The sequence below is a fragment of the Crocodylus siamensis genome, chromosome 1 (genome assembly GCF_052110815.1).
Source record: "Crocodylus siamensis isolate JL-2025a chromosome 1, ASM5211081v1, whole genome shotgun sequence".
NCBI lineage: Eukaryota > Metazoa > Chordata > Crocodylia > Crocodylidae > Crocodylus > Crocodylus siamensis.
The window spans coordinates 36,749,106-36,775,898 of NC_143395.1; the positions used below are offsets into that span (position 1 = coordinate 36,749,106).

Consider the following 26,793-nt stretch of genomic DNA (forward strand, 5'->3'; position numbering starts at 1 on the left):
CCTTTACATGAAAAAAATGTGTAATCTAATATCCCAGTTCCCCAAACTATTATATGTAGGCAACTATTGATTGCCTGGATTATGGTATATGTTTAGGAAGTTTAGTCAGGTGCCTGATGAAGCCACTTGTGGCCAACAAGCCCAATTCGAGTGATGCAGCTTGTTACAAATTTCACAGATTTATTCATTGTCTGAGTTGGAATACAAGTTTACAGCACGCTGCTTCTTTCTTTCTCACTTCGCTTCCACCCTCTGGATCAAAGCCGCTTCATACTGAGCTACACCCAGTGCCAGAAGTTCCCTCTAAAATGGATGGGATTCTGTACACTCTTCCCAGCTTTCTACATTGATGTTGAACAACTTCATGTAATTTTTGCACACATCATGGTACTGCCATATAGGGTGACTCCACTTTCTAGAGCTATCTGAAATCTCACTGTACAAAATATTCAAACTGGTATATACAGGATCAATTAAGGCATGACTGTGGAGCTTATTGTTGATTGAAGGTATTTATTGTGACCTTGTTTTCCAGACAAATGGGAAAATATTCCAAAATGTGGTTTGCTGAAAGTGTTGCATTCTTTTCTTCCCCCCTCAGCATTGCCCATTTTGCAAATAGAGCTCTTTAGTAACTGCTAGATCTGCATACTGAACCTGGGATCTGAGAATCGGTAGTTAGCTATGTTAGTCTGAAGTCAAGCAAAAAGCAAGGTACAGGTACACTTTATAGACTAACTGAATCAGAGGTATATAATCTTGTCTGAGGAACAGAATCTGACAAAGTGAGCTGTTGCCCATGAAAATGTATGCATTTTTGGGATCTGAGAGTCAAGCTGGGATATTCTTAGTTTGTGCACAAATAGCAGTTGCACATGTCTTCAAACTAGCTTACTTTCAAAAAGTGTATAAGACCTGCCATACTGGATCAGACTGCAGATACATTTTGTTCAGTATCCTGTCTTCGACAGTAGCAAGAAGTAAATGCTTTAGCCCAGTGATGCTCAACCTTAAACCTGCCACACAGCCTTGGGGTTTCAGAATTTGGCAGCAGGAGAGCATGGCCATATTTATTGCCCCTGCTCCTCCTCCACCAAATTTATTGATCTGTGGTGAGTCATGTAGGGTGTATACCTATGGCTCCACAGACTGCATTTGGGCCGCGGGTCAGAGCTTGAGCACCCCTGCTTTAAACAAAGAGTATACAGAACATGTGTAGAGTGATCTGTTTTCCACATCCCCTACCACAGGGTTGTCAAACGTATCACCCATGGGCTGGATCTGGTCTGGTCTACAGAGCCAAGTAATCGGGTCCAGAGGAATGGTATGTGCGCGCGTGTGTGGGGGTGTGTGTTTATACATGTATAATTTTCTAAGCAAAAGATTTTCAAGTTTTCAGATCAGTGCCTGACTCTGTAGTTGGGGCCCTGAGATAGTTTAGAGTTTAGCCTTTGTGCTTAATCCAGACCTGCCTAAGAATCCATTCAATGTCATTCAATGACTGTAGTGTAACAGTGATTTTGTAGCTGCTATGTCCAAAAATTATACAAGAGGCAAAGATTTCGTAGTGTGATATGTTTTATTTAACTAGTTAGACCAGATAGCATCCTAAGAAATCCTTGCTTCTCTCACTGCATGACTGTACAATTTAGGTGGACCTTGGGAGAGTATCATCACTATTTTGTCCACTAATGTAAATCAAGACAGTGCCCTAGAATTTTATATCCAAAATGTTTGGAGTATGTTTTACAAATAGATATTGTATGAAAATATAAATATCATATTGCAATAAGAGCTGTGTAAAACAACCAGCTCCTTGGATCATCTTGCAGAGAATGAGGGATTATATCCTTGCCTATGAACCTTAAACTCAGAATTCTTTTATATATTGCCACTGTAGTCTATAACAGATAGTCCCCCTCCTTCCTCCCTCATTTCAGTGTGGTGATTTGGGCCTGCAAAAACATTATTGTTAAAACTGAAGGATGGGTGATATACAATAAGACAGGCAACTTAAAAGCTACTATTACCATAGCAAGTATTTAATTTACCAATTTTTAGGGCTAAGTCCAAAGCTTATGAAACACTTGTTTCATAAGACTTGTGGGGATATACAGATGTCTTGATTCTTTCACAGCATAGAATAAGGAATTTGCACCACTCAGCCTGCCAAAATATAATGCCTCACTTCTACCTACTGATATAAATCAGAACCCAAATATAGACTGGAGGAAATTTACAATGCACGAGCATCTGATACACTTCTTTTTACAGCCATTGAATAAAGAAAATGTCCAGCAAACAGAACTCAGTGGAGAGGAGCTTAAGATCAACAATCAAATAAGTTGAAACAATAAAAATAAAAGCCCTTTGAATTTTTATTCTCTCTAAAGGAGACAAGCATCCAGCTGTCTCATTCTTGAATTCAAAATGCATTTCTGCAAAAGATGAGTGCACAGTACTATAGCAGTAGTCACTAAAATGTACAATATGTTGTAAATTATTGAACATTTTGGGGACTGCTTTGAGCAGCCGTCTCTAAGCAACACATTGAATGGTACTGTACTATCTAACATAACAATGCAGCACAACTTTTTTCACCCAGATAGGGTGATAAAGCCCCAAAGAGCCACACTAATTAAAGTGCCTGGAGTGTCTTGAGTATCAGAGTCCCCGCACTTCAAAATGGCAGCGGGGTGATTTATCTAAAGCTGGTCGAACAAGCTTTAGTTAAAGTGCCCCCACCATTTTGAAGCATGGGAATGCTGATACATGAGATGTGGAGGCTGGCTGGAGCATGCTAATTAGCATGTTCTAGCAGACTTGTGTAATTGAGTCTGCTCCAATGCTCTTTAATTACAGCACATTGGATCAGCCTTCTGGTTCATGTACAGATACCCAAGAAGTATACAGTAAGATTACTTTACTGTATGGTTCTAACTAACAATGTTTTTACAGCACGCAAAACTATAGGGTAGATTTGCATTAACTTGTACTTGAATGTAGAGATGATTAGATTAGAATTTATTTATGTCTTAAGACAAACCCAGACCCATGCTTAGAGACAAATTCATAGTTTCATAGTTCTAAGGTCAGAAGGAACCTGAGTAGATCATCTCGTCTGACCCCCTGCCCTGGCAGGAAAGAGTACTGGGGTCAAACAACCCCAGCAAGATGTTCGTCTAACTTCCTCTTGAAAACCCCCAGGGTAGGAGCCTGCACTACTTCTCTTGGAAGTTGGTTCCAGATCCTAGTCGCCCTGACATTGAAGTAGTGCCTCCTGATATCAAGCCTAAACCTACCCTCTGCCAGCTTGTGACCGTTATTCCTGGTCACTCCTGGCAGTGCTCGGGGGAACAGGGACTCCCCCAGTGCATGTTGGTCCACCCTGACTAGTTTATAACAGGCCACTAGATCACCCCCTCAGCCTTCTCTTGTGGAGGCTGAACAGGTTCAGGTCCCGCAGCCTCTCTCATAGGGCCTGCTCTGCTGTCCCCTGATCATGTGAGTGGCCCTCTTCTGTACATCCCCATGCTGTCCACATCCCTCTTGAAGTGCGGCGCCCAGAACTGGACGCAGTACTCCAGCTGCGGCCTGACCAATGCCGCATAGAGGGGGAGGATCACCTCTTTGGACCTGCTCGAGATGCATCTGTGGATGCATGACAAGGTACGGTTGGCCTTCCTGACTGCATCCCCACACTGCCGGCCCATGTTCATCTTGGAGTCAATGATGACTCCAAGATCCTTTTCCGCCTCTGTGCTGACAAGAGGGGAGTTCCCCAACCTGTAGGTGCATCACTTTGCACTTGTCTGTGTTGAATCCCATCCTATTCTCGTCCGCCCACCCTTGTAAAATTAATAAAGTATGGAACACATAAGAAATTGGAAAGAATCTGGTGGGAATTTTACAGACACATTTAGCCATGAGTGAGCTCCTGAAATTGTTATGTCCACAAATTGAAGCTGTGAGAAGGCTGGAATATTGTGGACAGGTTTGATGATACTTACAGTTGTGAGAATTAATGTACTGTATGGGTTAGGATTCTGAATTACATTCTCTGCATAGCTTTCAGAGTAAATGGTTGATTCCTTCATTTTGGAGCAGGAAATATGGAGTACACATTTCCAGAAAACTTCAAAAAATATGTTGCTGTTCCATTTGTGAAAGAGTTTTGTATTTATTAGCGCTTCCAAGAAGCCACGTATTTTACAGTGCCACTGTGTATAGCATTATAATGGCATAATGCAGTACCACCTCCTACAAGAAACTATGTGAGATCTTTTTCACATCACAGTAGTTTTTCAGATTAAGATTTTTTACATTAAAACAAAAATGATTGTAAAAGCTTTGTCTTTTAGTTCTACAGACAAGAACCAAAAGCAGGGGTGGGCAGTTATTTGTGTTGAAGGGCCAGTTAAGGAGTTTTGGTGAGCTCTTCTGGGCCAGGAGGATGGGGTGCTGACCTGGTCCAATGCATCAGGAAGTGGGGCATTTGACCCTATATGGGGGCACTGGACAGAGTGGGCAAACAGAGCCTCCATGGAGACTGACCCACAACCTCCACAGGCAGAGGGTACTTGGCCAGGCAGATGGGCTGGGACCACAGATGGGTGGGGAGTGGCATCTGGGAGCAGGATGGGTGTGTGGGGCCCGGGCTGGGATCATGGGGCCATGACTTCACAAAGCCAGGGATTCAGGCAGAGCTGCAATCCACTCCCTGCATGTCCTTATGACAGGTGTTGTTCCACAGGCTCCTGTATAGAGAGTGGATTATATCTCTGTCCAGGCTCCTGGCCCTGCAATGACCCTGACCCACAATCCCAGCCCTGCCTGCCCATCCAGCTCCTGGACACCATACTCTACTTGTCCACATCCCCATGCCATCCACCTAGCTGAGCGCACCCCACCCATGGGGGTCCCAGGCCAATCTCCATGGATGTCCTGCCTGCCCACTCCATTTGGCACCCCAGTGGTGGGTGTAAGGTGGATCAACTGGGGTGCCTGGGCAGTGGGGCCAGGTCCAGCAGTGGTGCCACCCCTGTCCTGCTGTGTGCTTGGGGGAGGTGGGACTGGCCACATACACTATGGCCAGGGTTTCCCCCCTTGACTGGGCCAGGCAGGGCTGAAGGACCGACCCACCATGAATCCCTTGGTGAGCTGGATCTGACCAATGGATAGTATTTGACCATCGCTGACATAGAAGATAGCCCAACCAGTCAACAGCCAAATGTCAGTTTTGTTTGGCCAAGTCAATAGATTAATTTGCCTGAAAAAAAGTAATTTTCTTGATTACTTCTGGTGACTTTCCCCTCAGCTACATGAGTGCCTGATCTTATCAGAAGCTGAACTAATTTTAGACTAAATCTTGACATAAACAAACTCAGCAGATGAATGAAAGAACTAATGGCATGGTGGACCATTTGTTGAATTGTTTCAGATTTCTACATTTAAAATAATCCTAGGGTCTATGACTTTGTCGTTATCTTTTGATGGAAGGCTTAGAGAAACCACTGATTTTGGAGGAGATGCTAGGCAGTCAGATACATGTATATCTCAATTAAGGTTGGGTTTTTAACTGATCAAAAAACATTTGGTCAATTGAGCAGTCCAATATTGTTAACCAGTGATCAAATACCTTGAACAGTTATTAGAATAGTGAAGAGAGAGAATTAAATCTTCAATAGGTTTGACATTAATTACAAAAAAGAAGTTACTCACCTGCTATTGTGAGACAATGAAATGAAATACTAAAAAATTCTAACACATTTTTATAACTACCAATGGCCACATCTACATAAGACACTGGCTGCACAGTCATTACTGCACACTCATTTAGTATGTATAGACAAGTACTAAATGGCTGCACAATAACCTGTGTTACTGCAAAGTAGCACCAACAAACAGTTTTTTTACGACATAGTACCTCTACTGCAGTCTGTGGCAGTCAGTGCCTCATGTAGACACAGCCAACGGGTCAAAACAGACAATGGATTTCTCCCTGGAGGAAACCTTTTATCTTGGGATCCTACAGGTATAAAAGTCCATTGTTCAACTTTAAGTATCTGTGAACTATCTGAAATGATACTTTTTCCTGGGACAGTTACAGCTAATTTGAGTTAATTGCCACTCATTCTGAGAATCAGTTGTGTATACCAGTCCCAGAACTGACTCAAATGTGACATCTCATTTTACCCAATGTTAGGTCAGTGTAAAAACAAATAATACTGAACATTTCTTTTCCTTGGCTTTTCTCCCAAAATCCCAGGATCTGCTTAAACAGTAACAAAAAAGAAAACAATAAAAGAAAGAAAAAAGAAATTAAACAGAAATAAAACACCCACAGCAATTATTGTCATACACAGCAAATTCCATCATTCTTTAAAATACAGTTATGCTAAGTAGGCAGCAGGCCAACTCTTTAAAAGGTGTTTACATTTGGAAATGCCCACAGTCACAGAAGATGGCCACTAGGCAAAGCTTTTCTATGCTGTGGTTTTGGATTTTCCAGCTCAGAGCAACTCATACAACCCCACCTGCCTTAGTGGGGGTTGAAAAAGGAGGCTGGAATAGCTCAGGAGACAGGAGCAGGGCAGGGGGTGCCTGCTCCTACCTATGTGTGTGAGGGTTGGCGGGGGAGAAAAAGAGCGAGAGAGAGAGTCCAGATGCCTGAAGGACTTGGACAATGGACAAGGAGCCCTTATTTTTACCATTAATAAGAGGGGGCACTAGGCTACAATAAAAAAAGTAGGCTGCCACCTGTACAAGGGCATTCTTGGCTTCATTTATTCTTACTCTGGTCATGTAGTAGTCAACTGACCAGCCAATTGGCACTATTTAACCATTCAATTGATTGGCTTGCCAGTCCTAGTCTCAGTAAAGACTACTGGAAACTTGTGCTCCTCCTTCTTTTGTTTGGTGTGTTAAAATGGAATCAGAAGACAAAGACCTCTTTCAATGATAGATCACTCAAAGTCTTCTCTGTTGGAGAATAAGGTAACACTAGTGTAAATCCTATCACAGTGTAAATCCTACTAGAGCAAGACATGAATTATATATAGTGTCTTCTAGATCATACTTCTATATGTATTTAAGTGGTGGATTCTTGATCACGTGCTTCAATTGACTTGATTGCAAGTTTCAGCATCAAGGCAGAATTTTCTTTATCGCCATAGCAAAAGATAGAGAGTAATCTTTTCAAGACTGTTGAGTTTTTGAAGTATTGCTATATCATTCTTTCCTCTTAAACACAGAAATTGGAGTTTATCCTGCACGCTTAGTCCATATCCAATAAAATCCTTCTGGAAGGCCTCAAACCCCAGTTAGAATTCTAACAATAAAACTGGCTTGTTGGTCAAGTTCCTCATCAGTTTTGTCTGCACCACAATAGTGTTCAGAACAGTTAAGAACAATGACTCTCCTTGACTGATGTCACAAAGAGCACTGATGATAAACACTGAAAAGCTAATTGCTAATAAATAGATCGCTAAATTGGTGGCAATGGGAGGAGTAAATACTATAATAGGATGTTAGGGTTACAGAGATAGCAATAGTGGATAGGTAATCATTGGGGAAACGGAGAGTTGGGTACTCTAAAATGCTTGTTGTTAGTGTGTGCCTTGTTAACATTAATATTAGGTCATTTCTGGACCTCTTAACCACTGGGTAGTCGACACATTAACACCTGAAACTATTTTTAAGCATACTTTAAGGATCTTAAAGTTGCACCTTTCCAGGGAAGATTTATCTCTGATTTGTGTTACTGTGTTCATGTTCCATTAATGTGTGGCTATTCCCCACATATGAGCCACCCAACTTGCAGTTCTCCAGCATCCCAGGATGCAGTGTCTCTTCTCCCACCCTTCTGTTCTTTGTGGACAGCATTTCCACCCCATGAACTATGCTGCCCAGGGGGTGAATAAGGCACCAAGCTAACTCCCTGTCCCACTCCTGGGGATGTGACCTTCCTACCCCCAGGGGTGCAACAGTCTGCAAAGAAGATGTGAGCTAGCCAGGCTACAGTGCATGAATGGGTCCAGGAGTATGGTTTAGGGGAGCTGGAGGGGAAACAAAGCAGGGGACCATGTCAAGTCCCCATGAGCTGGGTTTCCTTCCCACGGCTGGGATAGTAACTCCCCCAAAATCACCTTTCCTCACTGTTCCCACTTCCCAGCCATCCCCATGAAGCGTGACCAGCACACCCTTTACTACAATCCCAAATCCAAATTTAATAAAGCATGAGACCTTCTTTAATTAACTTCCACTTTATTTTAATTTCTATTTTTTTTTAGTTCTTTTTATTTTAGCACTCAGTGGCTGGCTGACTTCATTTCACCACCCTTCCCCAACCCCCATTTCCTTTCCACCTCCCATTTAATTACCCCACCATATTAACTCCCTGCCTCCCAGCTTCATGCCCCGCACCCCCTCACCCCGCTAACCCATCTCTAACCCCCGCAACCTAGAGCAGGGTTAGAAACCTGTTCTGGCTCACCAGCTCTGGCTGAGCTCCTACCCTGACCTCTGCTCGCCAGCCCTCTAGTGGCAAGTCACAGCTGTGCAGGTGTGGGACAGTCAGAGCAGGTTTTTAGCCTTAAGGTGTGATTGCTCAAAACTCAAGCTAGTTCTAACACCAATCAACATTTGAGCCATTCAAAGTGCAATGTGTAATAAGTTCCTGTTTATTGTGTTCTACTTATTTTGCTTCTTTTGAATTAACCAGCTGTGAAAAGCTATCTTTTCCCTGTTGAGAAATGTTTCAGATAGGTTTGTACATTCAAATTACTTTAAAATGGTTTTTCAAGCTAAAATTCCAATTTGCTTGGATTTTGGCTTCAATGAGGCAACATTTGAATTAAAAATAAAGTTCTTCAACTAAGTACTGACAAAAAAATATTTTATGGCTCTTTAGTGGCCTGAGAGAATGGAGTTTCATTTCACTCCTGTTCCTTATGATGCCAAAATTGTTATCATATGTAGAAAAAATTACAACCAGTTTCAGAAGAAAAATAAAGAATTACTCATCTTGGAGACTGACCAACCTTTGCATTTGAGGGTGGTGGGGGCATGGAGTACCTCTAGCACAGGCTTTTGACACATGTTATAGGGGAGCAGGAATTGTTATTCTCTGCGGTAAAGGGCTCCAGTCTCCAAGCTTCTCAGTATGGTAGTTTTTTGGTTTCCAGTGTCTGCTAATGATTTTCTTTTATTGTTATTATAACCATACTCTGTGCTCCATGGTCCTTGTGTTTAGTTAAACTCCGTGTCTGTGGCTCTTACCTGTTTTTCTCAAGGTCTAGTCTAGGGATTGTAGGGGACTCGGGGAAGTGGGTGGGGAGAGGGGGCTTTGAAAGAAAAAGAAGGGAGACATAGTGTTACAGGTTTGTCATTTTTGTATTTTAGCAGAGACCTGTATTTTTGAGGAATATATGATGTCATAGTAACTACAGTTCCTCTTTTCCCCAGCAAATTTAACTTCATTATAATGCACATATTATTTCATGGTGCATATTTTAAGTTCAGTTCTTCCCCTAACACACTATTTCTATGCATACTACCAGAGCAAGTATTTACAAACCATTAGGTATAATAGGTTTAAGCTTCGTAGTAAACACTAGTGCCAATAACATTTTAGGACACAGAGGGCACATCTTCATGAGATGCTCTAAGCACAGTAAACTAATTCTATTGCACATTAGCTCAACATGGCAAAAGCCATGTTAATGCAGTAATACACATTAAAATTAGTCTACTGCGCATTAGCATCGCCTAAAAGATGTGCATCCGTGCAACTGCACAGTGGTGCCAATGGCAGCACATTGTTTAGTATCTGTTTTTTACAGATACTACACTTAATGTGCCATAATTCATGTGTAAACAGGCCCAGAAGGATGTAATCACACTCTCCTTACTTGTGCACATAAGGACTAACCAGTATGTTCCACAATGCATATTCTGAATAATGTCAAATGTGAGTTTTTAAAATCACAGATAAGTGCTGTAATATAGAAAAGGCCAATCTAAAGTACTGTAGTGTGCAGTGAGTAATAAGAGGTGGTAAAAAAAATCAACAGTTGATCTCATCCCCTAGGCATCCCATAGAAGAGCATACGCTAGTTTGATCTAAGACATTTCACCACTAGAGTAGTATTTGTGCAACTCATGGCCTTAATTGTAGTTATCTCACAAGACTCTTCTGAGAAATTTTAGAAATTAGAAACTGAGTTAGAAAGAAGCTGTGTTTCTTTAAAGGTGAAACAGGGAGTTGGTGACAGAGCTTAAAAACTTGAACACAGGCTCCTAAGTGCTAGATTTAACATGAGCTAGCTATTTTGGAAAGAGGGATTGCTCAATTCTTTTCCACTCACTGTCTGGTTTGAGCTAGCCACATCATGTTTCTGCACCTCATTTTTTCCTGCCAAGGAATGGTAGTAAAAATCTATGTTCTCAGAGATGCTATAAGAATTAAGTATTTAAAGTCTGCAGAGAAGCTTAATATAGAAGTACTGTATAAATGATGATTAATTATTGTTTTAAATAGCCTAATTAGTTTAGAAATCTCATCATTTTATGTGCAAGCTCTGGCAACAGTTCATTACAGGGAATCCCATTTCATTCTGAGAGAAGGGATGTTGAGGGTGACCTTCCCAAAGTGCAGCTGAATCCTTCACCTGAATCTGTGCTCTCTGGCTCGAGGCTGTTGTCCTTAGATGGTTCAGATTATCACTGAGTCTTTGCCTTCTTCAAATGTTAAAGACCATTTACTCCTTGTTGAATACACAAGGTCATGTTGGAGTTGGAGGCAAGGTTTGAGATTCATTTATCTTGTTGCAGCTACACTACATCCTCTTTGGACTGCTAAAGTGCATCTACAGTACAGAAATAACAATAGGTACATACGACTGTGAAAATTCATCATCTAACTATATTTAAGCACCTTCAATATATAAAAATACTTCAGTTTTCAAACCTGTGTGGGCTTGGAGTTCCCACTTATACCTGAAAAAAGCCATCTTTATTTAAGCTTCTGAGTTTGAAAGTGCCGACTATAATAAGTAATGATAATAGCAAAACTGGACAAGAAAGAGCATTCTTTCACATTGCTGGAATAAAAAAGGCAGAATATAATTACCAAATGATCTTTTGCCAGAGGGATTCACAGCCCTCTGATGATGAAACGTACATAAGTCAAAAACATCACCTCTTCCTATCCTGCCAGTAGCCTGTGTTTCTGCAGAAGCTCTTTAAGTTATAGTACCACATAAACTTACAGTTAGATGTGAATGCTGAACACTGACACATCTCAAATTACTTTCATCAGGAAAGCTTGTCTGGATCCCAAACTGAGATTGGAGAAAAAAAAGATTATTTCCTGATGTGCTACAGACATTTATCCCCTTACTTGAACTGAAAAAATCTCTTGCAACATTACATTATTGAACTGCATCTTTATGTCTCAGCAATGCAAATGCTTAAGCACCTAAGTAACTTTACTCCTGGGAGTAGTTCCACAGGGCTTAGAAATCACCAGCATCTAGCTCTAAGCAAGGGGTTACCTGTAAGCAGAAGCCTACTTATTTATGCAAATGCCTGGACTCATCTTAACTGGTAACTTGTCTCCACTGTGCATCTCTTTATCCCCCATGGCTTAGATTGTGAGCTGTTCGTGTTGGTTTCCTGCTTATCTCCATAACAAGCCTGATCCCTACTTGCGGCTTAATTGAAATGATAGATATGATTTTAAATATCACTCTCCATATATAATATTAACATTAACATTAAATAACGAAGCTCAATAGTAGCAATGTATGGCATAGGGAATGTTAGTAATTGAACACATGTGCAGAGCATATTCTTTGTTGCTTAGCAATTAAATGTATGCATGTAGCAGCAGCTCTGATAAAAATGTTGTTAACAGGTGACAAGTTATATTGCCAAAAAAAATTACGCAACTAGGTACATACCGTTGAAGAACTGCAGGAGCAGCAGCAAATGACACATACTGACAGATCTCATCCTTGAGGAAGAACAGATCTTCAGCTATTAGCCACTAGAGGGGCTGAAAGCAAAGGGGAAAGTAAAGGGTCTGCATTCATAGCATGTGCTACAGACACATAATTGCACAAGAATTATGGTAAGGATGTTTTTTATTTAATTCTTTAAAAAAAAATACTTTTTTTCCTCTCAAAAATATCCAGAGTAGCTTTTATTCTCACTATTTCAGGTTGCCTGGTTCCTATACATTTGCAGATCTTTCACAGCATCTGTTGCAGGCAAATCTGTGACTTTCCTAGCAGATGCTTTAATCACACTGTACAGGTTTTAGTTATATAATATGATGAAGCCTATACTATTAATATAAAATGAATCCTATAACAATCTGAAATTGCTCTGATTTTTTATATCCTTTTCTATGTGGAAAAGAATGAGCACAAGGCAGAGAAATAAGATTGTGAATTGGGTTTTTCAAAAAACCTTGTGGGATATAAACATTCAGCTCTGTTTGGGGTATAGGTGCTAACTTTTTGCTTCTTCCTCACCCTTAGGATCCTTTGAAAATCTTAGCCATGATGTATCCATGGAGGCAACCTGCCTTCTTGGAATGAGCACTCCAAAATACCTTTTACTCTGAGCAAAGCTATGGTAAACAAGTTCTTCTACAAAACATCAAAACATGCTTGTGCTAGAATGTCTTTGTTTTACTTGCTTGTGCTATAAATAATTGCTATGGATTATTTTTGTTGAGGTTTATTTTTTATACCTGTGAAAATTAGCAAACATTCCCAGTTGTACCATATGTTAACATTGTTCTCCTCTGTCCATGTCTTTAAAAGAGCTCCTATTGTAGCTTAGATTTTCCTTCTCATCAGAGTACTGGTTCTGCAATTGGCAGTCTGCTTGAATAGAGTCACTTGCAGGATCTGAGCCCAATTTTGATCTATTTATATAAAATGCCACTTTGTTTTAACTGAATGTAAGTATAAATCCAGCCATACTGCTCATAGACTTGTTTCAAGCTCTGCCAAATCATCATACAGTTCATTTGAAATTTGGCACACTTTGCTGAAACTCCTAGAATTTTTACTTAAAACATTTCAGAAAAATGCTGTTGTTTATCAATCAAAAGTAGGTTTGCTCTTGACCATCACAATCCATTCTTATTCAGCCAGTGCACTCAACAGATGTTCTGTCTGAGAGGACAGTGCCCAGTCCCTACTTAGTACAGATCAGCTTTTGGTTCCTGTAGCATATTTTTTACTTTTTCACTGTCATTCCATTAACACAAATCAGAATCATAGCTATTTCCTCTTTTTTTTTTACAGCTCTTTTGATTTTAATGGTGTAAGAATCACAGAATTAAGTGTCTGCACCCCTAGTCCTATTGACATGACACAAGGACTTCAATCAGTTAGTCAAATAGATTGATCAATGTAGCTTACTGATTTTACCTTCACTTTCCTTCTTATGTTTTTTTTCCCCATTAAAATGTCATTTAGCATGAATTAAGCAGTCAATATCTGTTTCACAGAAATGAAATTTAAGCCTAAGAAATGTCTCAGCCAAACAGGACAGCTTCACTATCGTGTGCACTTTTGGAAGGATAATGGAAGATCATGCATAAATGCAAAACAATTTATTGATTTCTGGTGATTTTTGGCGATTGCTGTGGCACATCTTTTTTTTAAAGATCTTTTGGATAAGATTGCATACAGTGTCCTGGAAAAAGAGTATGACAATCTAATCAGGCTTTTTTAATGTGTATTTTATTTATTTTTTATTTTTTTTAAATAAAACAAAAAACCCTTTGATTTTCTTCCTTCTAATTAATATAATAGCTAATATGAAAACCACCTTTTTGGGGAGAATTATATGTAAACAAACTAACGTGGAGATAACTGACAATCTTGCACACTACATATATGATAAACTTAGGTCCTATAAACATTTTGAAAATATATATTTATATGCCTGGAAATGTGTCGTATTTTTTAAAGAACTCTGGTGGTATGGCCTTCAGCAGACTCCTCACTGATTCCTGCATACAGTGACTAACACAGGGATTAGGAACCTTTTAGTAAAGAAGGGCTGAATTGAAACAACTCAGTGATGAGGAGGGCCAGAGTGTATAATTTAGTATGGGCTTGATCTTCAGCAGCAATGGGAGAGTGGCTGCATGTGTACAATGACTACTGCACTTGCCCCAGGTCCTTGTAGTTTCTCAGCAGTGGGAAAGAATCAGTGAGCACCCACCAGAGCAACATCTGTCCCCTTAAAAGGCTTAGGGAGTAAAAGTCCCTAGTCCTGCACACGCAATGGAAGTTGAGGCAGGTCCCCTCCTGTACCTCAAGCCTGAGCAAAAGGTTCCTACCTGCAGAGTGTCCCCACCACAGTAATCTAGCAACCATAATTGCAAATGGACAATTACCTGACTGCTCGGCTAGGTCGTATCTGGATATGCTGGAGCCCCAGGTCCAGTCGTTGCTAAGGCAGCTACTGCACAGTGTATGGTGCAAAAAGGACGATGACACTGCCACAGCCCCTCCATATATCCAAAAACACACTGTGCTTTGGGATGCTCCGTGCAGTGCTAACCATCTGTAGAGTCCCAGAGCTTGGCAGGGTGCTTAAAAATGCTTGACAGGCTAAATCTGGCTCTTGGACCACATGTAGCCGACCACTGGACTAGCAGGAAAGACAATGTTGTGTCCAAGCAACTGAGTATTTTAGACTGAGGACATCTGAAATTCTGGGATTACACTGGTGAATACTACTGTACTTCTATTTCCAGAACTCACTGCACATGTTCAGATGTCCTATTACCTTCAGATGAAGCAAGATGAGAATTAAGTGAAGTAAAGTGAAAGTATATTAAGAAAGTCTGTTAGAGTAAAACACATATACTTCAATATAGCATATGGGGAAACATAAATTTAAAGGAGTGGCTTCAGAACTAAATAAATGGAAGTTTTCTTTATATACAATCTTGTATCTCATGTGTAATTTAGTGGTCTTTTTAGACCCTATACTCTACCTGTAACAATCCCTTGTTTGCTATGCAGCTGTATTGTGTCATGATTTAGGCTCTGTATTAGATTTAATAAAGGTATCTCCTCCAAAAATTTCAGTGAAAGGTCTAAGTGTGTATTTTCTATCATCCTTTTTGCTTTTGTTTCTTTCTGACCACATGTAATCAGGCTGAACCGATATGTCAGTAAGGCAGAAGACAGGGTTGAGATGCCACTTATATGCTAACATTTAGTTAATCTGTAAGTTAATTAACTAACATTTTGTTGGTCTATATGGGGCATCTTTACCCTGCCTTCGGTCTGACTTCAGAGTAACATGGCTGTGTAAATAAGGAATAATGATAGAAATCATCGAACAAATGAATACATATCTGTCCTGTATTAGCCTCAGAAATAAAGTGGTTACTTGATTTCAGAACTTGTCACCAGTATTTTGCAAGGGCTTCTGTTGAAGTTCCTGTTTTCCACAGGACTTCCAAGAGTGCTTTACTTAGTGCTGATTTGGCCATCTGTATCACTTTCAAAGTTTTAGACAAGAGAGCAAAAGCTGTCCTGATCAGTGCATGAGATCACTTGCAGCCTGTTGACCCAACTAATTCTCGGAAGCACGGTGCTGGCAGGAAGAACATCTACCAAACACTGGCATGGGGGCTTTCTGTTTACAACATACTTTCACAAAAGCAGAATGCTCCAGAACTGGCACTGACCTCATTCTTTTTTTTTCTCTCTTTCTTTTTATTTTTCTGGCATGAAGTCATCTGACATTTGTCTCTATTAAGGAACATTGTGACTTTGGTTTATTTAGAGCATGGGAAAAGGGTACAAGAATACTATTGGATGTAGCAGCTACCAATGTACTGCCTTATCTCCATGGCTGTCTGGCCTTCCCTGCCTGTTAGACCACAGTTTGACTAATTCCCATCAAACTAATTGAAAATTCTATGCTACATAGAGCAGCAATGAAAACAGCCTGCTCCAAGAGGAAGGCTGTGCCTTGGACTGATTTCACAGGATAAGAAAGTACATGAACAAAAATAAAATTATAAAGTAGAGCTACTCAGGTATTGGTTCTAAGGGGCTGACTTGGCCTGTAACATCCCTTCCATTATGTGTTTATGCATGTTCAACTCTACTGAGTAATATAAGGTTTTGGGACATTATACGTACACAATGTGAGTGAACACTGATGGCAAGTGTAACGTCTAAGCCAGGTAAGCTTGCTCAGATGTAATGACCTCACAGTTTGATCAGTGGAGATACCACAAATTTAAAGTCAGGTATCACACATTTGGCATGCAAGCAGTTGCTCATTTCTTAATATTCTTCCCTACAACAAAGCTCCCTTGGTGATGTCCTTTACATATGTGTACTTTGAAGTCTTGCAGCACCTACTACCCATTTTGTAGATTTGGAGAAATGACCCATAATCAGGTTTAAATGTGGACTGTGTGCCCAAATGTGGCAGGGCACTGGTGGTGCCTGCCACTTTAAGGGCTGAGCCAAACAGTCAGCAGGTGCTTAATTGTGGCAGCCATTTTAGATCTCTGGCTGCCTATATAAACTGAGCAGTTCCCTGCTGGCAGGGGAGGCAGGAACATCGCCTGGTTGCAAGGCTACATGTAACAACCTGGAGATAAGGGCAGGAGCTATAGGGGATGGTTTGGAGGCTCTTGGTTCTGGGCATGACTTAAAACTACACCCTGCCGGGAGTGGGTGGCCTGGTGGGGTTCCCAGTGGCACAAGAGCCTCCAGGAAATACCATGCCAGTGACCACCCTGGTGAAAGGTGGGTTGGGGTGCCTTAATAACCCCAGCTCCCACAACCCAGTGGGTTACCCCATAGAAGGGCCAAGAAGGCATACCCAGGGTAGAGAGTGAGCTAGAGGCTTAGAGGTTTGGCTCAAACCACCCTTGACTGGTCAATGCTGGGGCCAGGACCAGAAGGGTCAAAAGGGCCAGGGGCCCACCACAAGGGACGCCCAGAACTGAGGGCCTGAGGTTTCCGACTGCCTTTGGACGTGAGGCCAGGGTCTGTGTGGCGGAGGGTACTGGGGGGACCACGCCCGAGAGGGGAAAGAGTTCAGGGAGATAGGCAGCCCAGAATGATGGCAGAGTAGACTGCCCAACTGGAGGGACCAGTTGGGGTTCTGACTGGAGGATTCTGGGGCCCAGGGTGGGGCCAGTGATGATAAGAACAGAGGCTTGGGCTGTGGTGTAGGGGAGGAACAGAGCTGCAGATAGCGCTTCCTGGCATCAGGGCAAGAAATGGGCAGCATCTCGCCTAATTAATATCCTAATTATATATCATCAAGGCATGGCAGATGAGGCAGGCAGTTGGCCCATAAACAGGTGGGTGGGCCAATGACAGATAGGCCCCGAGAAGGCCCCCTGTTACACCAAGGCTATCATCAAAAGGTTTTGGGTACATAACCTTAAAAAACATGGTCCTTAACAATTAAATCACTCTTCCTAATAACTGATTTCCACCTGGATTCTTTACCTGTCCCTGTATTTTATCCCAAATATAATATTATATTTAACTGCTAGAATACTGTGTTTAGATAAGAAGCTGCATTAAATTATTTTTGAAATTCCAAGACTAGACAGAAATCTTGGAAGAAATAGCTAGCTATTAGAAGCAATTGTTAAAAGCTAAAACATGTAAAAATGGTCCCTTTAAAAAAATGTGTGTATATATAGTGATTATTTTAGGGGGAAAAAACCTTGATTTAATTTTAAAATGTGGCATCAGAATTCTAAAACTTGCTGTTTCTATTTCTGCCTGTGCTCATTTAGCATTATTTACCTACTGTAAAAAATATGTAGCAAATCAGATAAGGAGAAGGAAAGAGTATTTGGAACGGAAGAGAATATTTGGACAGCCAGTCATGCAAACAAGCTGTGAATTGGGTGCAGGAGGGGGTTGTTTTTATATCAAATATGTCTTCCTTGCAGTGCTCGGTTCATTAATTTAAAACAAATTTTCAGGAATTATGCATTTGGAATTAGTAAAGGTTAATTACATATGCATAATTTTCTCAGAGCACCATTATGACATATTAAATTGTGTATTCACTCCACTCTCTAATATTTCCACCTTTCCTCACTAATGAACACAATAAACTAGTAATGGACAAACATAATATACTATGACACTTATAAAATAGGCATAAATAAGTAATCAGAGTTAATCTAATACACAGATCATCAGATTTTCTAGTTGCCCGGATCATCAGCTGGTTTAAATCCTGGTAGCTTCAGTGAAACAATACTATTTTATACCAGCTTCAGTTCTGGCAATAGGAATCTAAAAAAAATTGTGCAGTAAAGGAATAACCTCAATATGGAATTTTTCCAAGTGTATAAGATGTAGTGGACCAACAGTGGAATTACTATTTTCTTTAAATTAAACTGCAACCCATCTTTTGACTTATAATGTCCTGTATAACCATAGACCAAAAAAGAAAGGTGCAGAAACATACAGTTAAAGCCATCCTTTTTTAGCTTAATTATTACAGAAGAAAAGTTCTGCTTTAATAAATGGGTGGCAAAGAACCCAAGACAGAACAATGGAGGGGATGGGGTAGAATTAACATAATGCAATTTTTAAAGTGTATGGTATAATGTTTGTTTTTAAGATTGCTGTGCTCCATGATAATGCTGGTATTTCACTGGAGAAAGTAATTAACTGAATGGATGAAGAAAGGCTGCTGTTAAGTGCGATAAGAAAAACCTTTGTAACAGAGTTGTAAGTGTCCTTCTTCATAGTCCATGACAGCATTTTTAGCTATCACTTAACTATTGACCTTTAGTTCACTATGTAAAATTTAAAAAGAAGGTAATCTTTTCTGTCAGGAGGTCTGAAGGAAGCACCTGAGTTGCAGCTGTCTTAGTGTATAAGAGGGTGCTGTTTACAGGCCATTCAACTGCTGCTTGACTTTGGAATTCATTTTCCCCCCTCCCACTCGGTTTGAAATTGCTCCAATGTATATAATTTTATATTTATTTTATAAAATTATATTTACTGTTATTTGTATTTAATGTTAAGGAACCTGCATAGTCTGTGTTTTTGAGGGGGTGTGGAAGAAGATTAATGTTTAGGGGTAGGATGCAGTGGAGAAATGAAGCTTTGTTTGTGTGAGTTAGCACTGTACAAAACCTGAAGTGCAAGAGCTCTGGTTCTATGAACTGACCTCTTTTTGTGGAAATGTGCTGGTGGGTGGTTACTGTGTATTTTTTGGTTAAGCTTTCTCTTAAATATTCGTCAAGGGTGCCTTAAATTTGCCTCATGCATTATTTTATGATTTCCTGATATATAAAGACTTTAGAAGTGTGATAATGGCATTCTAACAGCTGAAGGACTATTTGCCCTCTAGATGGAGCTGTCCACTTGTGTTACAACAAAGTTGACTATAAATGTAATTATTAAAGATGAGATCTCCTTGTCAAGGAGATCTGTGGTCAGAACTCTGTTACCTGTAGACCACCATACATGAGAAGGGCTGTGAACATAATTTCTTTCAGTCTCAGATCTGGGTGCTGTGAGTCTAGCTATAGGATGGATCTCTACTTGGTTGTGGACTCAACCTTAAACACTTGTTTTCATCCTTATTTACTTCATTAGTTTACTTTGCTGCTGTTGTTTTTCAGTTTTAACAGCAATCTGTCTCTCTATTCCAAGTTTTGCTTAACAGCCTCTTCCAGTCAGCATGGCCAGCCCTGTAATTGCGTCTTCTTATTCACCGATTGTCCTCTTCCCCGTTCATTCATATTTTTTACCTTAAAACCAGACCTTTCATTATCATGCTAATTGGGTTCCTCATTTTGTTGCAATATATTCCTTTGTGCTATGTTTTCATGTGTTGTATTTGTAAGTACATATTAGACTTGTCAGTCCTTATGATAAGGAGAGACGATTTATTCTATATGAGTGTGATGTTACGTAATAATGATCCACAGATTCACAGGGTTGTTTTTTTTAAGGTGAGAGGATCAATAATTATTGAACTTGGAGTGGTACCAATCCCAAACCGTATTTATTCATTTTTAAATAAAGTCACATACAAGCCATGTCAGGTAGACTGTCTCTCAAGACACATTTGTGGCCAAAATGCTTGTTTTCAAAAGTGCAGCTTTTTTGTGGCACTGTAGAGGCATATTAATTTCATATTTAGTAGGGTCAGGACCTAAGCAGATCATTAAGTCTGACCCCCTGTCATGGGCAGGAAGAGATGCTGGGGTCAAATGACCCCAGCTAGGTGGCTGTCTAGCCTGGTTTTGAAGACCTCTAGGGTAGGAGCAAGCACCACTTCCCTTTGAAGTTGGTTCCAGCTCCTAGCCACCCTGACTGTGAAGTAGTACCTCTTGATATCTAGCCTGAATCTACTGTCAGTCAACTTATGGCTGTTGTTCCTTGTTACCCTTGGTAGTGCTTGGGGGAACAGGGACTCTTCCATTGCCTGCTGGTCCCCCTTGGCAAGTTCATAGGCAGCCACCAGATCCCCTCTCAGCCTTCTCTTGTGGAGGCTGAACAGTTCAGGTCCCGTAGCCTCTCCACATAGGGCCTGCCCTGCTGCCCCCAATCATGTGGGTGGCCCTCATCTGAACCCTCTCCATGCTGTCCACATCCCTCCTGAAGTGCAGCACCCAGAACTGGACTTGGTTCTCCAACTGCGGCCTGACCAGTGTCACATAGACGGGGAAGATCACCTCCTTGGACTGCTCATGATGCAAGTAAAATGAAGTGAATGTGTTAATGAGCCTAGCGGCCTGTAACATATAAGTACTCTTGCATGACATAATTAATAAGTAGGCTGCATAAAAGACTTCTTTCTTCTTTGCAGGAAAAAATGCCAAAAAGTGAGGAGGTCATATAAACAGTCAACAATGATAGTGAAACAAATAAAAAGCTCTTTTCCAGTAAGCATCAGAGAATCTAGTGTGCTCCCAGCTTTTGTGAGCTATCTCAACTAGAGTTTATTTTGAACTAGCTACCAATGTATTTATTGAGACTTAATTCGAAGGTAGACTTTCTCTCTTTCTCCCTTTCTTGATAAGTAGTGAGCTAATACTGATTGATATAGCCTTTTACTTTGATTTTTTTCTAGGTGGCAAGGGGCCTTATTAAACACATAAGACAGACAGATTGCAGTGCTTTGTCCTGTAAACTTCTAAGCAGTACACTCAACTATTCTAAACTGACAGTTTGAGCCATTTTGAATGTGTAGAAAGTACTTTCCTCCCTCCTTCCCTTTATATATCTAATTTCCATGATCAGGAACTATGCATCAAAAGAAAAGTGGTTTGGAGAAAAGCTTGGGAATAGGACTAGGGAATACCCTAGACTCTCAGAAGCCAGAAGGAAAATAGAACCCCAAATCTGTCATTTGGTTTTAAAATGATATTTTTAAAAATCTAATTACTTTCATGGATTGCTTTGCATTACTTTTGCATGTCAGAACACTGTTAAGGGAATGCATGCAATGTTTTGGCACCGTGATGAATGTCAGCTGCACACTGCAGACAAAAATAAGCCTTTGAAACCCCTGGCACAACAGTAGCTAATTGTGATGATAAGGTACCGTGTTTCCCCGAAAATAAGGCATACCCATAAAATAAGCCGTAGCAGGATTTCTACGTATTTGCGCAATATAAGCCATGCCCCGAAAATAAGACATAGTGATGGGCGTGGCTAAGCGTACCGACGCGAAGCGGTAAATAAGACGGGCAGCCCTTCTCATTTGCCCCATCGTGACAGCTGCTATCTCGGAGGTGACCGGAGAGGGAGAAATAGAAAGTGAAAGTAAAAGTCTCCTCAGTGAAGTGAGGAGCAAGAAGTTCTGCTTTAGGTATTGTGTGTCCTCAGGGGGAAGAATAAAGCTGTGGCTGCGGCTTTGGATTAACATCATACATAGTTTTGGTATTGGGTGGTGGAACCGGAGCGTGCTCCATCCACTCCATGCATTGACCTGGTATTCCAGTGCTTCCAGGACCGGTGCAAAAAAACAGAAAAAAAAAAAATGCTGTTTTAAAAATAAGACATCCCCCGAAAATAAGCCATAGTGTGTCTTCTTGAGGAAAAATAAATATAAGACAGTGTCTTATTTTCGGGGAAACACGGTAGTTAGTGTCTGTAAATGTAGTTCCAAATAATAACTGTTAAGTTAAACAATTATCTATATGCCTCATTCCTAACATAACTGAATGAAATGGAAAGATCTTTTTAATGAAACCTACTTAAATGATCCCGTGAAATCAGTCATAATTGGTGCTCTGTCACAGGGTCTGGTATTAAGTATGAAAAATAATGCAAAATCATCTTATATTCCATACATGCAGAACCATGTTTTCATCTTTAACTCTTAAAAAAAACACTTGCCATTTTATCTGTATTTTCCTTGTAGCATAGAAACCAACAAGTTGCTATTGTGAAAACTGAGGCATATTTTTCCATGAGGCTTATTTTTTCAGGAAAGTTAGTTCAAAGCAATAAAGAAAATGTTAACTGATAGCTGCTCCTCTGTTGGAGAAGCCATGTTTGTAAATGGCCGTGGAGTCGGACTGCATATTTATGGCTGAATGGCACTGCTATGAATGGTATGCTGTTAACCCGTACTGTTCCTGTCTCTGATATTCTCACTTGTTGCTTACTCAGAAGCTAAAGCAGGTTCTGTTCCTGAAAGCCATGCCAGATGACAGGTTTGGGGTTCTATTGTCCTTTTTGCTTCTAACATGCTGAGCTCCATTCAAATCTATTAACAGAGAAGAGACCATGAAAACACTGTATTGGGGAAAAGTGATCAGTATTTTTGGTGAGAATATTTGGAGGTGGTGTATGAGGAACATATCCTCTAAGGAACATAACTCCAACTAGATGATGGGGTACAATGAGTTGAAAATCCAAACTTAGCATTAATATTTGGAATGAAAGGATTTTCACTTACAAGAAGAGTTGGGAGATTGTGGGATTTCAGCTAAAGGGAAAGCTGCCCTTAAGTATGGAGAATATGATTCCTTCTTTGGGATATTTGTCATGTGAAGAGAACGTTCTTTAAAAAAATCTCTGGTGCATGAAGGTGAATAGGTTACCACCTTACATGTAGATGTATGTGGACTATCAGTCAGGTTTCTGGAGCACAAATCAGTGTAGAGCAAAGTCACCTGTTATTCTGAAAGGAGCTTTATCAGAAGTTACTTTTAGTGGAAGAGGAGAAGCAAGGGGAGCATTTAAGTGACCATGAATGATTCAGCTTTGGGGTTTTAGGGAAGAAAAGAACACAATTCCCCCAAGCGCTACCAGGAGTGACTAGAAACAACGGTCACAAGCTGGCAGACGGTAGATTCAGGCTAAACATCAGGAAGCACTACTTCACGGTCAGGGTGGCTAGGATCTGGAACCAACTTCCAAGCGAAGTGGTGCTGGCTCCTACCCTGGGGGTCTTTAAGAGGAGGCTAGATGAACACTTTGCTGGGGTCATCTGACCCCAGTACTCTTTCCTGCCATGGCAGGGGGTCAGACTTGATAATCTGCTCAGGTCCCTTCCGACCCTACAAACTATGAAACTATGTACTATGTACAAATGTTATCTAGTTCTCATATTGGCTAAAAGAAGTAAAAGGGTATTAAGAACAATCATGCTAGTGTTAAAAACCAAAACTTAATATATTTTAATGTTATAATGCTTTAATTTTCATAAATCCACTTTTTATTACAAGAGACAATACAACTAAAAGAAAAAGTCTAACATTTTCCATAGCTGAGGTGATATTTGAGTCATATCTTTAGGCTGAAAGATTTCCTATACTGCATTATAGTAGGCATTTATTCTAAGTCAGCATTCTGAGTCCACAATAAAAGCTTCTCATTTGGCATCATACATGAAATATTTCATTGGTTACAGCTTTTACACTGGTCAGCAGCTAGGAGCTGTTCATCTTTGAGTGCTGAAATTTACATTTAATGAGGTGCTCATATTACAAGATTTCTAATGCAAGCCTTTTCATTAGAAAAGGGTATGTAATAAGAAACTATGTTTTAGCTAAGGGGAAAACTTAAAATGATTTTAAAAAAAAAGATCTGAAGGATCTGTATGACGTAGATTTTTTCTCTGAATAATTTTGGTGCATTTGGTGAATTTTAATGCTTATGAAAAGGAAGGATTTCATTCTAGGCATAGCAAGTGTAGGCAGTAACCATAGTGACTTCTGCATATATAAGCGTTGCCAGTATACTTCAGTTCTGCTCTGCAACATCTCAGTTATCTCAACATGGGTGGGCTTTTCCTGAACAGACTTGAGCACTCATGACAAAAGGTGCTTGAGAATGGGTTTATTCTTTAGATAAGTGCCCTATATGCAGAGGACTAGAATCACAGATGCATGAGACTGCTGAGCCTGTGTCATAGCCTAGTCAGCAAAAACCCACAATCAAAGGGATTAAAGGCTACCAACAGATATATAATAATTGTCATGGATACCTCTTCTTTGCCAGGAAAAGATCATGTATCAGTAAAATATATATTTTTGATATATCATGCTCAGGCCTACAGCCAGGGGCTCTGAATGACTACTGCAATGTAATCTGCTATTTTGGGATATTTCTAGAGGACTACATTTGTTCTTTTTTGATATCATTGGAAGAATGTAGCACCTATTTTCTTTCTTGAGGAAACACAGGACATGAGGAAAATAATTCAATGAACGCATATTTTATTTTGTTTACTTTTACAGAGATACCTTTGCTATTTTTAGTAGCAAAACTAAATAGTCTTTTTGGTTTACATTTCAGCAGCCATAGTTTTTGCTACAAACATTTTTGCTACAAACAGCTTAAAACATGTTAGAAAATTGTAGGGTGGGTCAGATGGCTAAGTTTGTTTTGGGTTGGGACCAAACTGCTCTGAAAAAAATATAGGTGAACCAAGGCTAATGACAAATTAGGGGATTTTAATGCCATATATTTTCATTAATTTACTTTACTTTAGCTTTGAAAAATCAATGGAACAAGATAATCACAGGCTGCTTACCCTCTGACATAAAAGATATCTATTTCTTTCTCCAAATATCTAGCGTTAAATATAGTGTCCTTTGTTGTCTTAAACAAATGGTACAATAGCCTTTTTTTAATATTGTAACCCAAGATTCAACAGATTTCATTATTTACTCTTCTCGTGTCTGTAATCCACAGGTCTATGTATGATGATGCTTCACTAAAGGTAGTAAAGTGCACAGATTAATACTGATGCATTGTTTGAAGGTTGTTAAGGTTCAAAATACTTCCTGGAACTAGTAGATTAAATTTCTCCCCTCTATCGCTGCAGCTGCTTCTGTTTCTAATGCAATTTTTGGAACTTTGGAAAACTCACTTATACTCACTTTATGTTTTTTAGCCTTGATGAGCCTAAATAAGAGTTGCTTATATTTTAGAAGTCGACATCTCATATGCATACAGGATAAAGTAAACATCTTGTAAAGTTATTTTTGAACTCCAGTAGCAAGAAAGAGCCTCAATAGAGATGTGGGCCATTGTGACAGGGGCTATATATCTGCATAGTAAGGTGCCATGTTACAAAGAGCTTTAAATCTATGTAAGTAAAACAGTGATTGGGACTGAAGACAGAGGTGGAAAGAGTTCAGTGACTAACCCAAAATCATGTAGTAACTCATTGGCAAGATTAGAACTCTGATCTCTTGAGTCTTAGTAAAGTGATGCCATCAACAAGACAGCACTATCTCATGAGCATCTGACTTTCTCCAAGATGCTGTACTTCATTTTCCCTTCCTGGCCAACTAAAGGATTCTGTCTCATTTTATCTAACTTTAAAAAATGTAACTAACTTCATTTTGTCTTTGATAGGGTTGGGTCTGTGAGAGCAGTGGGGCTTAGAAGCTGATTAAAGCTAGTGTTCATAACTAGAGATGAGGAGAGGATGCATATTCCATTTCATGGCAACTTTTGAGGTTTTAAAATGTGTTGCTGTTCCGTACTGAGAACAGTCTTTCACCCCAGATCATTCTGAACTGGGCAGGTAGGAAGTACGTGCTCCCATATCCAGGTTAGAAGGCACCTTTTCAAAACCACTCTCCTACCCAACGTGCCTGACTTGAATGAATTACATGTTCTGACCAGAGCTAAGGATGACCTGATGTTATTTGGTTAGAATATAACCTGTTCCAAGTCATTCTTGAAAGTTTATTCTTTACTAAACCTTTGCCATCAAAATGAGATTAATTTTTTACAGTCCTCTTTCCCTCACTACAACCCTCACCCACAAAAAAGAAAAAAAACAAACTCACCAAACTATCTCATTACCCTGGACATCACCAAGCAGTGATGGGCACATATACACTTTGAGGTCTCCTTTTGAATTACCCAGTGAACCCAGAGGACAATAAATATCACATATAGGATTTCTAGTGAATGACTTGGCCATATTTCCTCACCCTGGTCACCTGACAATGACAGGTCATCGTACAGCTACAGTTATTGAGATTGGTAGCATTTCTGCAAGTGGTTAGATAAATCTGACATTCCTAATCCAATGATGATTAAGACAATGCGACCTGAGAAAAATATTTTAAAGTTTGGATAAAATAAGGCCTCAGCTATAGATCATCTTTAAATAATTGAAATTTAAACAGCGTAAGACTGAGTATCTTGACCCCTGTAAGTTTACTCATGATAGGTCAGGTAAGGTGGAAGATTTCCATATTTTTTCCTGTTAACTACTGTGAGATGTGTAGTGCCTGGCAATATGTTTGAAGGCATC

The 26,793-nt window shown here is 40.1% G+C and overlaps 1 protein-coding gene and 1 pseudogene across 1 annotated transcript in view; both read left to right on the forward strand.

Annotated features, from left to right (window-relative positions):
• DLGAP2 (DLG associated protein 2) overlaps nt 1-26,793 on the forward strand; it is an 803,365-nt gene that overhangs the window by 210,984 nt on the left and 565,588 nt on the right. The gene's annotated exons all lie outside the window — the stretch shown is intronic.
• LOC149872727 (U2 spliceosomal RNA) lies at nt 21,901-22,030 on the forward strand (annotated as a pseudogene).